This window comes from Rattus norvegicus, chromosome 1 (assembly GCF_021556685.1).
Source record: "Rattus norvegicus strain SHRSP/BbbUtx chromosome 1, alternate assembly SHRSP_T2T, whole genome shotgun sequence".
NCBI classification, from domain to species: Eukaryota; Metazoa; Chordata; class Mammalia; order Rodentia; family Muridae; genus Rattus; species Rattus norvegicus.
Genome location: NC_141534.1, coordinates 509179 through 525478, shown reverse-complemented (window position 1 = coordinate 525478; position 16300 = coordinate 509179).

The following is a 16300-nucleotide window of genomic DNA, read 5'->3' as shown; positions in this document are numbered from 1 at the left end:
ACACCAATAAAAAGCAAGAAATTAATCTTTTCACAAAAAACCCGAAAAAAAGAGAAACACACAAGCATAATTCCAACTGTAACAACCAAAATGACAGGAAGCAACAATCATTGATCCCTAATATGTCAACATCAGTGGACTCAATTCCCCAGTAAGAAGACATAGTCTTACAGATTGAATATATAAACAGTATCCAGCATTCTACTGCATACAGGAAACACACCTCAGAGCCCAAGAAAGTTGTTACCCCATAGTAAAAGGATGGCAAACTTTTTTCAAGCAAATGGTCATTCCTAAGAAAGAATCTGGAGTAAAAATTTTTTTTTTTTTTGGTTCTTTTTTTCGGAGCTGGGGACCGAACCCAGGGCCTTGCGCTTCCTAGGTAAGTGCTCTAACCACTGAGCTAAATCCCCAGCCCCCTGGAGTAAAAATTTTAATATCCAAAAAAAATAGAATTTCAACAAAAATTGTCAAAAAAGTAGGGAAAGGAAACTTTATATTCATCAAAGGAAAAATCCACCAAGATGAACTCTGAATTCAGAACATATATGCTCCAAATGCAAGGGCATTCACACTTGTAACAGAAACATTACTATAACTCAAACACCCATTGAAACTCACACAATAATAGTAGGAGATTTCAATACCCACGCTTACCAATAGACATGGATCATGGAAACAGAAAGTAAACAGAGATACAGTGAAACTAAAAGAAATTATAAGTTAAATGGATTTAACTGATATCTATAGAAGATACCATCCTAAAACAAAAGAATATAACTTCTTCTCAGTACCTAATGGTACCTTCTCCAAAATTGACCAAGTAATTGGTCACAAACCAGGCCTCAACAGATAAAAGATGATGGAAATAATCCCATGAATCCTAAGGGATCAACATGGACTAAGGTTGATCTCCAATAACAACAAAAATGACAAAAAGCCCACACATACATGTAAGTTGAACAATGATCCACTCAACGATAACTTGGTCAGAGAATAAATTAAAAAAATAAAGACTTTTGAAATCAATGAAAATGAAGGCACACCATACTGAAACTTATGGCACGCAATGGAAGCATTGCTAGAAAGAAAATTCATAACTCTTTTATGGGTCTCCATAAAGAAATTGGAAAGATCATGCACTAGCAGCTCAACAGCTCATCTGAAAACTCTAGAACAAATGCACCCAAGAGAAGTAGATGGCAGGAAATCATCAAAATGAGACAGAAATCAACAAGGTAGAAACAAAAAGAACTGCACAAAGAATCAAAAACTAGGAGCTAGTTCTGTGAGGAAATCAACAAGATAGACAAAACTTAAGCCAGATTCATGATAAGCACAGAAACAGTATCCAAATTAACAAAATCAGTGATGAAAAGGGAGATATAGCAGCAGAAACTGAGGAAATTAAAACAAAATGATCAAATTCTACTAAAAAAGTCTATAGTCAAGAAAGTTGGAAAACCTGAATGAAGTGGATGATTTCCTAGAGAGATACCAGGTACTAAAGTTAAATCAGGGATCAAGCAAACCATCTAAACATTCTCATAACTGCTAATGAATTAGAAGTCATCATTAAAAGTCCCGCAGTGTTGGGGATTTAGCTCAGTGGTAGAGCACTTGCCTAGCAAGCGCAAGGCCCTGGGTTCGGTCCCCAGCTCCGGAAAAAAAGAAAAAAGGAAAAGAAAAAAATCTCTCAACCAAAAAAGCCCTAGGAACAGATTGTTTCTGTGCAGAATTCGATCATACCTTCAAAGAAGTTCTAATACCAATAATCCTCAAACTATTCCATAAAAAGAGAAACAGAAGGAATACTACTCAATTCTTTCTATGAAGCCACAGTTACCAAACCAAACCACAAAAATAACCATCAATAAAAGAGAACTACTGTGGTTGGGAATTTAGCTCAGTGGTAGAGGGCTTGCCTAGGAAGCGCAAGGCCCTGGGTTCGGTCCCCAGCTCCGAAAAAAAAGAACCAAAAAAAAAAAAGAGAGAGAACTACTGACCAATTTCCCTGATAAATATTGATGCAAACATATTCGACAAAATTCTTGCAAACTGAATCCAAGAACATATCAAAAGGATCATCTCCCAATGTCCTGGTTTGTTATATGAGTCACCTTGACACAAGCTGGAGTTATCATAGAGAAAGGAGCTTCCCTTGAGGAAACGCCTCCCAGAAGTTTCAGCAATAAGGCATTTTCTCAATTAGTGATCAAAGCAGGAGTGCCTCCTGTGGGTGGTGCAATTCCTGGGCTGATAGTCTGGGGTTCTATATGAAATCAAGCTGAGCAAGCCAGGGGAAGTAAGCAAGCCAGTAAATAACATCACTTCATGGCCTCTGCATCAGCTCCAGCTTCCAAACCTGCTTGGTTCCATTCCTGATTCCCTTTGGTGATTAAGAGCAGTGTGGAAGTGTCAGCTGACGAAACCCTTTCCTCCTCAACTCGCTTCTTTTTCATGATGTGAGTGCAGGAATAGAAACCCTGAATAAGACAATTGTGATCAAGTATGATTCATCCCAGGAATGCAGGAATGGTACTACATGTGGAAACCCATCAACATAATCCACTATATAAACAAACTGAAAGGAAAAAAGAAACACATGATATTTCACTGATGCTAAAAAGAGCCTTTGACAAAATACAACACCCATTCTTGTCAAAATTATTGAAGAGATCAGGAAATCAAGGTGCATACCTAAATATAATGAAAACAATATATAGCAAACCTATAGCCAAAATCAAACCGTATGGAGAAAAACTCAAAGCAATCCCATTAAAATCTGGAACAAGACAAGGCTGCCCATTATCTGCCAACATATTCAATATAGTCTTCAAAGTTCTAGCCAAAGCAATTAGACAACAAAAAGAGATTGATCAAAGGGACACAAATTGGGAGGGAGGGAGTGAAGATATTACTATTTGCAGAGGATATTATAGTATACATAAGGAACCCCAAAAGTTCTACCAAAGAGTTCCTACAGCTCATAAACAACTTCAACTTCAACTTGACTTGGTATAAAAGAAACTCAAACGAATGAGTATCCTTCCTCTACACAAAGGATAAATGGTGTGAGAAAGAAATTAGGAAATAACAGTCTTCAAAATAGTCACAAATAATATAAAATATCTTGCTGTGACTCTAACCAAGCAAATCAAAGTTCTTCAGGAAGAGAACTTCAAATCCCAGAAAAAAGAAATCAAAGAAGATTTCAGAAGATGAAAAGATATCTCCTGCTCATGGATTAGCAAGATTAATATAGTAAAAATGGCCATCTTACCTAAAGTAATCTCCAGATTCAATGCAATCTCCATTAAAATCACAACTCAATTCTTCACAAAGTTAGAATAAACAGTTCTCAAATTTATTTGAAATAAGAAAAATCTAATTTAGCAAAAACTATTCCCATCAATGAAAGAATTTCTGGGAACCTCCAGAACCTGTCCTCAAGCTATACTGTAGAGTAATAGTGATAAAAAAAACAGCAAGAAATTGGCACAGATATAGGGAAGAAGATTAATGGAATAGAACTGAAGACCCAGAAATGAATCCACACACTTATGGTCACTTATTCTTTCACAGAGAAGCTAAATCTATCCAGTGGGGGAAAATTATGCTCAACAAATGGTGATGGTTCAACTGGTGGTCTGCAAGTAGAAGAATACAAATTATCCATTTTTAAATCCTTATACAAAGCTCAAGTAAAGGCAGATCCAGGACCTCCACATAAAACCAGATATGCTGAATCTAATAGAAGACAACGTGATGAGCAGCCTTGAGTACTTGGGCACAGGGTAAAACTTCCTGAATGGAACACTACTGGCTTATGCTTTAAGAGCAACCGTCGACAAATGTACCTCATAAAATTGAAACACTTCTGTAAAGCAAAGAAGCCTGTCAATAGGACAAAATGGCAGCCCACAGGGTATCAGCCCTACATCTGATAGAGGGCTATTATCCAATAAACAAAGAACTCAAGAAGGTATACTCCATAGAACCAAATAATCCTATTATAGAGTAGAGTACATACTCAGAGAATTCTCAACCAAGAAATCTCAAATGGCTGAGAAGAACCTACAGAAATGTTCAACATCTTAATTATTAGGGACATGCAAATCAAAATGATCCTGAATTTCCACCTCACACCAGTCTGAATTGCTAAGTTAAAAAATGCATTTAAAGCAGATGTTAGAGAGGATGCATAGAAACAAGAACACTCCTCCATTGCTGGTGGGACGCGAAGCTGGTTAAATCACTTTGGAAATCAGTCTGGTGGTTCCTTAGAAAATTGGAAATAGGTATAACTGAGGACCTAACTATACCACTCCTTGGATTATACTCAATATATGCTCCCACATATAACTAGGACACATGTTCTACTATGCTTATATCAGCCTTATTTATAATAACCAGAAGCTGGTCACATCCCAAATGTCCCTTAACAAAATAATGTATACAGAAAATGTGAAAATATACACACTGGAGTACTATGCAGCAATAAAAACAATGATTTCATGAAATTCACAGGCTAATAAATGGAATAAGATAATATCGTCCTGAGTGAGGTAACCCAGATGCAAAAGAATACTCATGGTATGTACTCACTAATAAGTAAATGTTAATCCAGAAGCCCACAATGTCCAACATACAACCCACAGAACATTTCGTGCATAAAATGTGAGAAGACCAGGGTGTAAATGCTTCAGTCCTGCACTGAGTGTGTAGCAGGATGATTGTGGGAGGTGGAGTGATAGTGGAACTGGGAGGGAGAATGGAGAGGGAAATAAGCTACACAGCATCAGGATCTTGAGGAGATATGCGAGAGTTACAGATGGTCAAGTAATCAAATAAAAAATGTGTAGCAGGGGAGGAATGAGGAACTGGGGATAGCCACCAGAGGCTCCCAGACACCAGGGTAATATGAGGCTCCCAGGACTCAGCAGGCATGATTACTACTACTACTAATAATAATAATAATTAATAATAGTAATAATTAATAATAATAATAATAATAAAAGTTGCCTAAAAGAGTGGCCTGAATGCATGCCTATAGGGAACTTTCCTAACTATTAATTGGGGTAGGAATGCCTTGCCTCTTTACTATGGGTAATGTGATCCCTGGGCAAGTGGCTCCTAGTATCTTAGTATAAAGAAGGTAGAATGCCAGAGGGAGCAAGCCAAAAACCAACCTTCACCTGTGGTCTTGGCTACAGTTCTTGACCTTTGGTTTTTGCTGTGGCTCCCCATTTTACAGTCACTTTACATGGAAAGTGTTGGAGGAAATGAACCCTTTCTTCTTTCTTCTTGACTTAGTTTTATGTATGGTGTTTACCACAGCTTCAGAAAATCTAACTTAAGAAAGACCCTAAGTTAGAAAAGACCACTCACCTCCTTCAGCCCCTTAAGTGACCCTTCCCTTGGCTATCACAATAAAGAGCATTGTTTTGAAGAAGGTCTAACTCTATACAATGGTGGTACCACCCTAGATAGATTGGGGCCAGTCTTGTTAAGTTTAACCCCTTCTGGTCACACATAAAGTTGACCAGGTTTTGGGGTGAATCCAGCCTTCTGTGAGGTCAAAGGTGTCTTGTTCTAAGACGAGTATGGCTCAGAACAGTCATTCATTCACTAATGCTCTCTATCTGACAGATCACCACTAAGAGATAGTCAGGGACAAATCACTGACCAGAATCAAACATCATCCTCTAGAATTTCCTCAAATAGACAAGGGATCTTGTTGATTGGTCATAAGATGACAGTGCCTAACAAGCATAAGAAATATTATAAGGTAAAGAGTGTCTGTGAGAGGCTGGAGATTAGAAATTACAACCAAAAGAGCCCTAATAGTGGGAGATGGCATCGATGCTGAAGGCAATGACTAATAATTCTGAAGTAGTAACATGATGATTTTAAGGGATTAGGATGAGAAAAGAAAAACTATTTTAGTATTTATATTCCAGGGTTACTGAAGAAACAAATTGAGATAAAAATCATAAAAGGGGCTTTGAGAACTAAAGTTATCCAAACATAACCAGAGAAGCTATTTTGGAGTTGTGTAGCCAATAAGTACACAGTAAATCTTCATTTACATTCTCAATTGTTTTGGTTGCTGTTTGGTTTGAGGAGTTTTGGGTTTTTTGTTTGTTTGTTTGTTTTGTTTTGTTTGTTTTTTTGCTTTGCCCTACTTTCTCAAAATGTGCCTGGGAAGAGTAGGTTTCATTGAAGAAATCATATGTGACTTTCCCTTCCAGGTTGAAGATTCCAGAATGAACATTGTTCAATGTATTTTTTTCTCTATCTTTTCAAACATATAAATCCACTGCCTTCTGGGATGCTAGCTTTCTGTGCGCTGAATAAATGGATGAAGAATTTATGGTGAAAATGTGACAAAGTCTCTCTGTCTCAGCCCACAGAGGATAGTCGCTTACCCTGGAGTGTCCCAAGCAACAGAACGTTTTGTCACAGCATCGCAGTGTCAGTCAGAAGCTACCGTTTTACTCTTTTTACTCTGGATCTAATAAAAAAATAAACCAATTTTTATGAGGATGGATGAAGTAGGTTCTATAAACCAATAGGTATAACTCAATGTTAGGGTTCAAGTGAAAGTGAACCATCCTCTAATATATGTATGTTATCTTGTGTCATTTAGGCTTTGGCAACTTGACACAAACTACAGAAATCTGACCAAGCAGAAGGATCTTAATTGGCTTATAGTCTCTAGGGGAGCATCATGATTGATTGATACCCCTAGGTACAAGGTCATGGCTGTATATATGTATATATACATAAACAGGCAACATCAAGGACAGCAAGCATGTAAGCAGCTTTATTCCATGGCGGCTGCCTTGTTTCTTGCCTCAAGAGTCCTGCCATGACTCTTCCATGAATTCTACTTATGGTAGAATATGTTGGGATATTTAAGCTAAATAAACCCTTTCTTCAGCAAGTTCTGTTTAGTCATGGTGTTTTACATTCCAGCAAGAGAAAGCACACAATACTGTGTGACTATACAATGAAGGATAATAGTCTGCAGCTTGTTGCAATTCAAATGATTCCACGTAGTATTATTAAAGTTGAAATCTTTATTGGAGTTTGGTTATCAACTATCCAAGAAAGGGTCATGTATTTGAAGATTGAACCTTAGCATGTGGCCCTGTTTGGTCAAGTTGTAGGAAATCTGGGAAATATAGATTAGCAGAAAGAAATTGGTCATAGGGGAATCTAGGGATTGCTAGCAAGGTATAACCATCTTGCTCAGGTCTCTACCTTTTCACTGAACATATTTTCAGATCTTTAGGACTCAATGCAAAGAAAACCTGTGGGCTGTACCCAGCCATCATTGTTCCATTTCAGCTCTAACCTCAAAGAGTACCATTGTGAGGTCATTGACCTTCCAACTTACAATTCCTGTCCTTACAGGGAATGCCTTTGCTGTTGGTTGGAGAGTATTTGGATTTCTGGGCTCGTGAGCCACTGCATATGGTTCTTCATGAATTGTTGAGTCTGAACATAGTGAGTTTCCTTGACATTTCTATGTTTCAGTTTGGAGGTTTTTGGTTTATGGATTTAAACAATCTTTCTCTTCCTGTCCTTTCTTAGTTTAAAGTATGAATATAGACATTTTTATTTTCTTTGTTAATTAGAATTTGACTCCATTTAAAATGTCTTACTTTGCTTGATTTTATTTCTTTCACTGTAGGAACATTAGTTTATATTAACTACACAACATGAGCAATCTCGCAGTGATTTTTTCATACATGCACATGAAGAAATTTGACCACCTTCCAATCCCTGATCACACTGGCTCTTGACCAGATCTTCTAATTCCCTCAGTGTTTCCATTTTTTGTTCACTTAGTTTCCAAGTACAATGCAAATTACTCCAAGTCTTCCTTCTCAGAAGACTGACAGGAACTATTAGATGGTCTCTTAAGCAAGGTCACCGCTGTGTCTCTATGCTTCAGAAGAATGCCTCCCCTAGCTGGTTATTTTAGGATCAAAAAGGCAAAAGGCATGATTCCATGTAAGGGGAAAAGGCAATGCTCAAATCCCATTATTTTGATGCTAATTATGGAAGTGGGCATCTATAAAGAATCCAAGGACAGAAGAAAGTTAAATCTAAAAAGAGCCTTTTTTTTTTTATTTCCAGGAAGAACTTTCCTTGGAGCTCCACCATAACCTGACCCACTATCTATCTGGGTACATCTGTCTGTAGCTATCATTCCAGAGACAATAGTCTGCCTTAAGGAGGGTGAATGCTGCACTAAAGCTACTATGTTTTTATGCACAGGAGGTAGAGGCAATAATGATTTTGTTAAAGCAAGGTATCATGCCTGTGCTCTTGATTCCTACTAGATAAGGAGCTCAAAGAACATGTCCAGGAACAAAAAATGCCTAATTTTGGAATGATTTGCCTAGCACTCCACTGAATCCACCTCCACACATCTGCCTCTTTGGAAGAACACAGGGAAATTATAATGTCAATGATTCTCCCTGACTTTACAACCTAGGCTTGAGTAAAATTCTTCCTTGAATCTTAGGCTTTTCATCTGTTAGAAGGGAGACAGTGGGGAGCAAAAACTTCATGGTACAGCAGCAAATCCCTTTTCAGGTTCCTTCCTGTTCTCCAAGATGTTGAAGAGAGGGTGTTTCTATCGTGTATGACTTTCTGATTAGACTACAGGAAAGAAAGGCTTTGGTGCTCATTGGTGAACAGTACCTCTGTCTCCCTTTTATTGTATAATGGTTTTGCCTGTTAGAATTTCTACCTAGTGTTTAGTGTGGAATTTGCCAACATATGCTCTATCTAAATGACGGTGAACATTTTATTAAGAGATAATGTTCTTCTTGGACTCTGATATACTACAGTTCAGTGACTTGGCATCTATCTAGTAGCTGGTTCTGGGTGTGTCCATTGAGGTACCATTAATGTATTAATTTAAAGACGTGTGATAGGAGTTGATGGCAGCATACCTTCAAGTACATGGTAAAGGTTGACCACAGCTCTTGCACCTCAGTCATTGATGTGACACTCATCTGTGGCTATGCCCATGTGTAACAGCAACCAATAATTTTTGAAGTATTGGGAACATAGATCATGTACAAAACAAAAGCACTCCACTCCTTTCTTTTCTTTTGTTTGCTTTTCTTCTAGGTTTCATGGTACAGGCTCTTCTGGAGCACATGCTGGCCTCACCATCACTATATAGCCAAAGTTGGCTTGAATGTTGCTCATCATGCTGCCACTTTCAAAAATTTTATAATTAGTATGGGCTCATCTTTATGAGATTCTATTGATTTTCCCCTTTAAAAAATGTGTGTAAGCTGACTTTGGAGGGCTCTGATCAGGCAGGGCACAGCTAAGTTGATCGTGTCTAGATGTGTTGTATGCATGTCTGTGTTAGGACAACTGATTTGTCAAACTTCAACCTCAATGCAACAATAGTAAGATTTTGGAACTCACAAGTAGTAGAGACTTGCTACAGTGCAGAACATGTGGCCTTTAGCAAAGGGATCTATAGAATGATTTCATGCTATTTCTAGACTATCTTAGAATACATCCACAGTGCCAATTAAAAACCAACTCTGTTATGCAATCTGTTATCTTGCTCTTGCCATGCCAACATTAAGATGCACAAGCAATCAATTTTTGTTGTTTGTAAGGACAAAACTAAGGCATATTTTGAGAGTAGAAGGGCCTATGTTGCCAGGATATTGCTCCATCTTTCACATCTGTTGTTTATAGTGTCCTGGCTGACAGGTATTTCCTTGGTCATGTTAAACAGGTCAGCCCCCTGTCTATAGATCATGGGCTTTGGTGAGAAGACTCAGGCCTAATAAGGACATGGGATGAATGGTGTCCTCTTCCTTGCAGCCCCACAGATTATGGTTTCACACCCTGGGGTACCACAAAAAACAATATTTTGTCATAACTCCCAACTTAGTAAGGAGATAACAACCTTTACCATCCATTAATCTTATTTTAAAAATAATAAATTGAATACTTTGAGTATAGACATGAGTTACTAAAAACTTATAAAAGCTGGATTCCAAGTGAAAAACAAAACACTCTCCATCTACTAGCTAGTGTATACCAGAGCCCATACATGAGGGACAGAAAAAGCTCTGGAGTTCATTGACATTCTTAGGATTTCCAGTTTGATGTTTAACATGGAAAGGGTCTGTATTAAAGTTTCAGTGTCAAAGTTCCCCCAGAGTGTCCAGTGTTTGAATGTTGTTCCCACCCAGTTTCACTTTTTGAGGAAAGTTAAGGGCCTTGGGCTGTGGGCCTAGCAGGAAAAAAAACAATGGGTCAATGGACAATATTGGAGACAAACATTTGAGTGTAAGCAACCCTCTACTGCCCCACTGAGGAAGAATCTTGGAAACAGAAAGCCAGAAGAACCAGTGGGCTCTGCCCAGCCACCATTGGTCCATATTTGCTCCGACATCACAATGAAGCATCGTAGGACATCATAGATACCTGTTCACTTACAGATCTGCCTGAGACTGTTTCCTGTCCTTACAGTACTGAAGTTGGCATTTGGTTGAAAAGCTACTAAAGTCCGATGTTGCTGGGAGATTCTACTGGAACTTCCAGGAGCTGTTAAACATTGTCATAGTGCATTTATCTCCACTTTGGTGACTTTGATTTATCCTTTTCATAGTGATTTGCATATTTGCTGTCTTGATTTATGCATTTAAATTTTCCATATTCTTTATTATCTTCCACACTACTTTTTCTTAATTTTAAGTTGTGTTTGATAAGTTAGAGAATTTTATTTTCATTTATATGTATAAGTATTTTGCCTTTATGTATGTTTGAGCACCATGTCCCTGGTGTCTTCCGTGGAGGTCAGAAGAGGAAATCAGATTTTCTGGAACTGGAGTAGGACATGGTTGTGAGTTCCTATCCCACACCTGGAATTAAAACAATAACATGTTCACTTACCATAATTGGGTTTTTAAATAAACCCAAACTCTTATTAAAACTACCAGTAGTTGCACTTCCAGAAAATCTGATGCCCTATACTGACCTTCAAAGGTCATAAATAATATTACATAAAGAGGTTTGTATAACTTTTTAAAGTGATGTATTGTGCCTGTGACTGTGCTGTGTATGAATGCTCTATAGGCCAGAAGTATACGATCTTCTAGAACTGGATTTAGGGTACTTGTGGACTACCTGACCTGTATCCCAAGAACCAAATGCAGGTCCTCTGCAGAAATCATAGACATTGTGGACTCCAAGCTCCTCAGCCTGGACCCAGTGTGCTTTGAAGTGTCTGTTGTATCATCAACTCCTCTTGAACCTGATTTTCTTGGTGTGTTGGTTCACAGTGAATGCTGAGATCAGGGGAGAGGAAGGCTGTCCTTTTCAATGAATAGTTCTTACTGTCTGTGAGCCTTTGTTTGCAGTTGATCCCTGTCAACATGATCTGACTCACAGTTTGCATCTACTGCTTTAGAAGGTATTTCATTGTCTTCCCAAGCATTAAATGTGCTTGACTAGGTTGTCTGACATTTTTTTTTTACTTTTTATTATATTTATTAATTCGTGACTGTGACAACTACCCCACTTTCCAAGAAAGTTTTCTCTTGATACTGCTACAGTGTGCTGCAGTATCATGGTAAGGGGCTGTAAGTGGCATGAAACATAAGGAGCACAATTTTTAACTGCAAACCATGATGGTGTGTAATGATTAAATGAAAATATTTGTTATGGATGGTCAGATGAAGATTCCAAAATATCATATTTAAGGTATTTTCAATTGTTTCTCCTGTCTTCTTGCAGTATTTGTGGCTATAAACATTGTCTTGTGCATGATTTTAAATGTCCCATTTTTAATTCCTCATTGCAATTTTGGTTCCAGTCATATCATGAATGGAGTGATCATGGAGCAGGACCAGCTGGCCTGCTCCTGTATTGATGAGAACTTCACAACTAACTATAAGATGTTGGCCACCCTGGTTGAAGGGAACTTTTTAGAGGTCTAACTGGATTTCCATGTCCCCACACTGATCTGTGTGGCTGTAAACATTTTCCAAAACGTCAAGATATATGTCTTGCTTTTCTGCAGGAAAATCAGCAATGTGAAATCACTTGACCATCCTAACTTTATCAACCTGTTTCACATGGTCAGACAAGAGAAAACACCTACCAGTTGAAGGATAATGCCTCGGATGGAGAGACACTAGAACAAGTCATTGAAGGTGGGGTCTTTAGAGGAAAGTCTCTATGCAAAGTTCAAAGGATGTTTGCTGAGATAGTACATGCTGTGCAGTATTGCCATGACCATCACATTTTCCACAGAGACATAAAGACCAGCAAGCTGTTAATCGACAGCAGTAGGAACGCCAAGCTGTGTGATTTTGGCCTGGGCAGAAGCTAGCAGATTTCTGGGACACACTTCCTTACAGTGCCCCAGAATTTTAGCAAGCACAGGAACATGAGAGCTGCCCTGTGGATATCTGGAGTTTAGGGGTCCTCCTGTTCTTCAAGGTGGCCAGGATCTCACCTTTCTGAGGCAAATATTTTGCAGGTGTGAAACTGCAGATTATCAAGCACCACAAACATTAGCATTCCTTTTTATGTTTCCATTTACTTTTTAAGGTCATCATTGAACTATTGATGGTCAATCCCAGAAGAAATCCCACCATCCACAAAATCATGATATGCCTCATGATTAGTGAAAGTGAGGCATGTTTTTTACCTCCTTCCTGTGTATTTCTGCTTTGAAGTTTTGAAGAGGACCAGAAGCCAGGGAGTAGGAATGTACAGGCTCTTTTAACAATTTGATGGTAAATATAATCCCTGTATCAGCACCTGATTGAAACATTCTAAGACCCCAAGTGTATCCATGTGTCCAATCCTGGTTTCAAACCATGCAGGTAAATTTAATATTTAGGGGGATGCACCATTCTCTTGTTTTAGAATTAGAACCTCGACAATGGGAATCTGGGACATGTATATTTGAGGGACGAGAGCTATTATAAGTCAAACAACACAGTGTATTAGGTGATAAAATTCTTAAGAACAGGAGAAAGGGGCCAGGCAAGAAAGTTAGTGGGTGGCCCCGTTGAGAGCTGGTGGAACAACCAGATCAGGTGATAAATAGCATTCAGTCACAGAACTAAACAAATGAGGAAGCTTTCTTGGGACAAAAAGGCCAGTGCAAAAAGGAGCACAAGCTTTGTGCCCATGAAACAGAGAGGCAAGCACATACACCTCTTGCACACTCACACCTGTATACCCCTTATTGATTCTGTGAGACTGGTGTCCAGTCAGCTCTAAGATCTGTCTGTCTCCCTCATACTCCACGATACTGAGGTTACAGACACATCGGCACCACACATAATTTGCAGGTGGGTTCTGGGCATTTGAACTCAGGTCCTCATGCTTGCACAAAAGTCATTTCACCACTGAACCATCTCTTCTGTCCCTCTAATTTGTTGACTTTAGACAAAAACCTGGCAGCTTAAAACAAAGGTTTTGCATAACACATTCTTCCACCAGCAGGCTGTCAAGATTTTCCCAGCCTTTTGATTATTTAGTAGGTAGAGAAAATGAAGCTGACCAAGTCTCCTAAATGGCAATATAATAATAATAATAATAATAATAATAATAATAATAATAATAATAATAATAATAATATAAGGGTGCTGCTTACTGCCTTGTTCACTGTGGCCTGCTTAGCCTGCTTTTCTATAGCACAAGGGACCCCCAGCCCAGCGATGGCCCCACAATGGTCTGGGCCCTCCCAATCAATGGCTGATGAAGAAAATGCCTTACAGGTTTGTCTGCAGCCCAGTCTTACAGAACATTGTTTAATTGTGGTTCTATCCTCTGAGATGACTCCAGTTTGTGTCAAATTGACATAAAACTAGCCAGAACATGAATGTTGACCAAAAAAAATTCTGAAGATAAACTGATAATGAAAGTATGATTTCCTAACTTCCAATCTCAGGTACTAAATTTTTCATTTTTTAATTCAGTATTCTTTGACCTTAGCCTGGGAGTCTTTCAAGAAGGGATTTATAATATCTTTCAGCAGTTTAGTGTTATACTGGGCCACATAAAATTAGTGTTTTTGAGAGTTAGAGGCAGCTTAATATGCATAATGTAAGGTTTATCCTATCACCAATGTACAGGTGACCTGGTCTACATTGAAGAGTTGTTGCACACGCAAGGCTCTGTGTAAGACTTAAGATGGTGTTGGGATATTATAAAGACAGAATCAGGCATGAGGAGTTCATGGTGATGAGAGTGAGTGACAAGCTGCTCGAGTCTCCTGTCTGAGAGTGGAGCTGCTTCCTCACAGATCCGCATACAGAGGTGAGGCCAGTGTCTGTCTGTCCCTTCTTCATCCTCCCCAAATAGAGAGAGAGATTGGTCAATTAACTTATCAAAAGTGTGTTTTCAGTTTATATTCTTGTAGAATATAGGTTATATAAAAATTTAGAAATAATACATACATATATACATGCATACATACACACATACATACATACACACATATATACATGCATACATTCATACATACACACATACAGACATGAATGGCAGGAAAAGCCACACTTAAAAGGGTGTTAGGAACTAACCTGGGGCGGCTCATTACCACCCCATAGGTGCTGAAAGCACACAGTAAGGTCTTTGGTTTAGATGAAGATGTTTTAAAATAACACAAGTCACAATAGGACCAGAAACAAGGAACAGAACAAAGATTTGAAAAAAACAGAGCTCTTTTTCTCCTCTCCTCTCTCAGTGCCCCTTCCTCTCTCCTACTCACCCTTTCCCCTTGGCAACTTCCCTGGCTTTGGTCCTTGGGGCCAGTGTACTTGCCCACCAGAAAGCATCTTCTCAATAAACCCGTCTTTAATATAAAAAAGGAAATATTTGAAGAAGCAATTGATGATAAAATTTAAAAATTGATTGATACCAGCAACATAACTCAAAAATTCATAAAATATTAAAAAGAAAAATAGATCTGGAAATTAAAAGTATAAAGCCTTATAAATCAGTAATCCAACCAGCTATATCTGTAACTGAAACAACAAGCCTGTCAAAAACCTATACACATCATTGTGTCACACTTGAATTTCTGAGAAGAAATGATTTTGAAGGCAACCAGAGAAATAGTAGCAACATTAATGCAGAAAGTGAAGATAAAAATTATAGTCATTGTCATACCAGAACTTGTAGTAGCTTGAAGGTATCTTTACCATGGCCTACGGGAAGAAACTACGAATCCATAATTGTACACACAAAGTAAAGTAAAGAGAATGAAGACTTGTGCAGGCAGACATATGCTGAGTGCACATCATCTGTGTAATCAATTCAATCAGTGGATTAATTTCATGATAAAATGTTTTCCAGGCAGGAAAGACTATGACACCAGAGAGAAACCAGGATCCATACTGTGCAGAAAACATATTAAGAATCACATAAATGAAAGTTTAAATAACTTCTATTTTAACATTCTCTAAAAGAAAATTAGCAGTGGTAAAAATAGTATCAACAGTCTATGTGTTTATAGAACACTCAGAGGTAAAATATGTGCTAACGCTAATAACAGCACCACAAAGTTAGGAAGGAACATTGAGAATTTATTGTGCTAAGGTCTTCATAGTGCATATAATTTGAATGTAGACTCTGATTCATTAAAGCGTACACTGTAAACACTGGGACAACTAGAAGTATTAAACATAATCGTGATGCTCTTTTATATGAACACAACATGCCCTCCAGGATAAGGAAGACCTGGGGTTTTAGAACCATGAGGTCCTTTACTGCAGGGACAGCACTGGAGCCTCTATCGAAGTCAGAGTAGAGCTGACCCAGGACGTAGGTCTGGCCTTGTTGGAGGACGTGTCACTGTAGAGCTGAGCTGTGACGTCTTATGCTTAAGCTCTGCCCAGTGCAGGAGACAGTCTCTTCCTAGATGCCTTCAGATCAAGAACTCTCAGCTCTTTCTCCAGCACCGTGTGTGCCTGCGGCTGCCATCCTTCCTGCTAATATGATGATGGACTGAACATTATCTGAAACTAAAGGCAGCCCCAGTTAAATGTTCACCTTTGTAAGATTGCCTAGGTCATGGATCACTTCACAGCAGTGAAACCCTAAGTCACTGGTTCTTGGTAGCTTGAAGTCTAATGTAGAGAAATTTATTAAATGTTAACAAAATGCTTTTCAAAGAGAATAACTAGGAATGAGTAATAATCCAACTGTAATGATGAAGTGAATAATAAAAATGTCCAATTTATAACTAGAAATGCCACAGATTTTAATATCCAACACA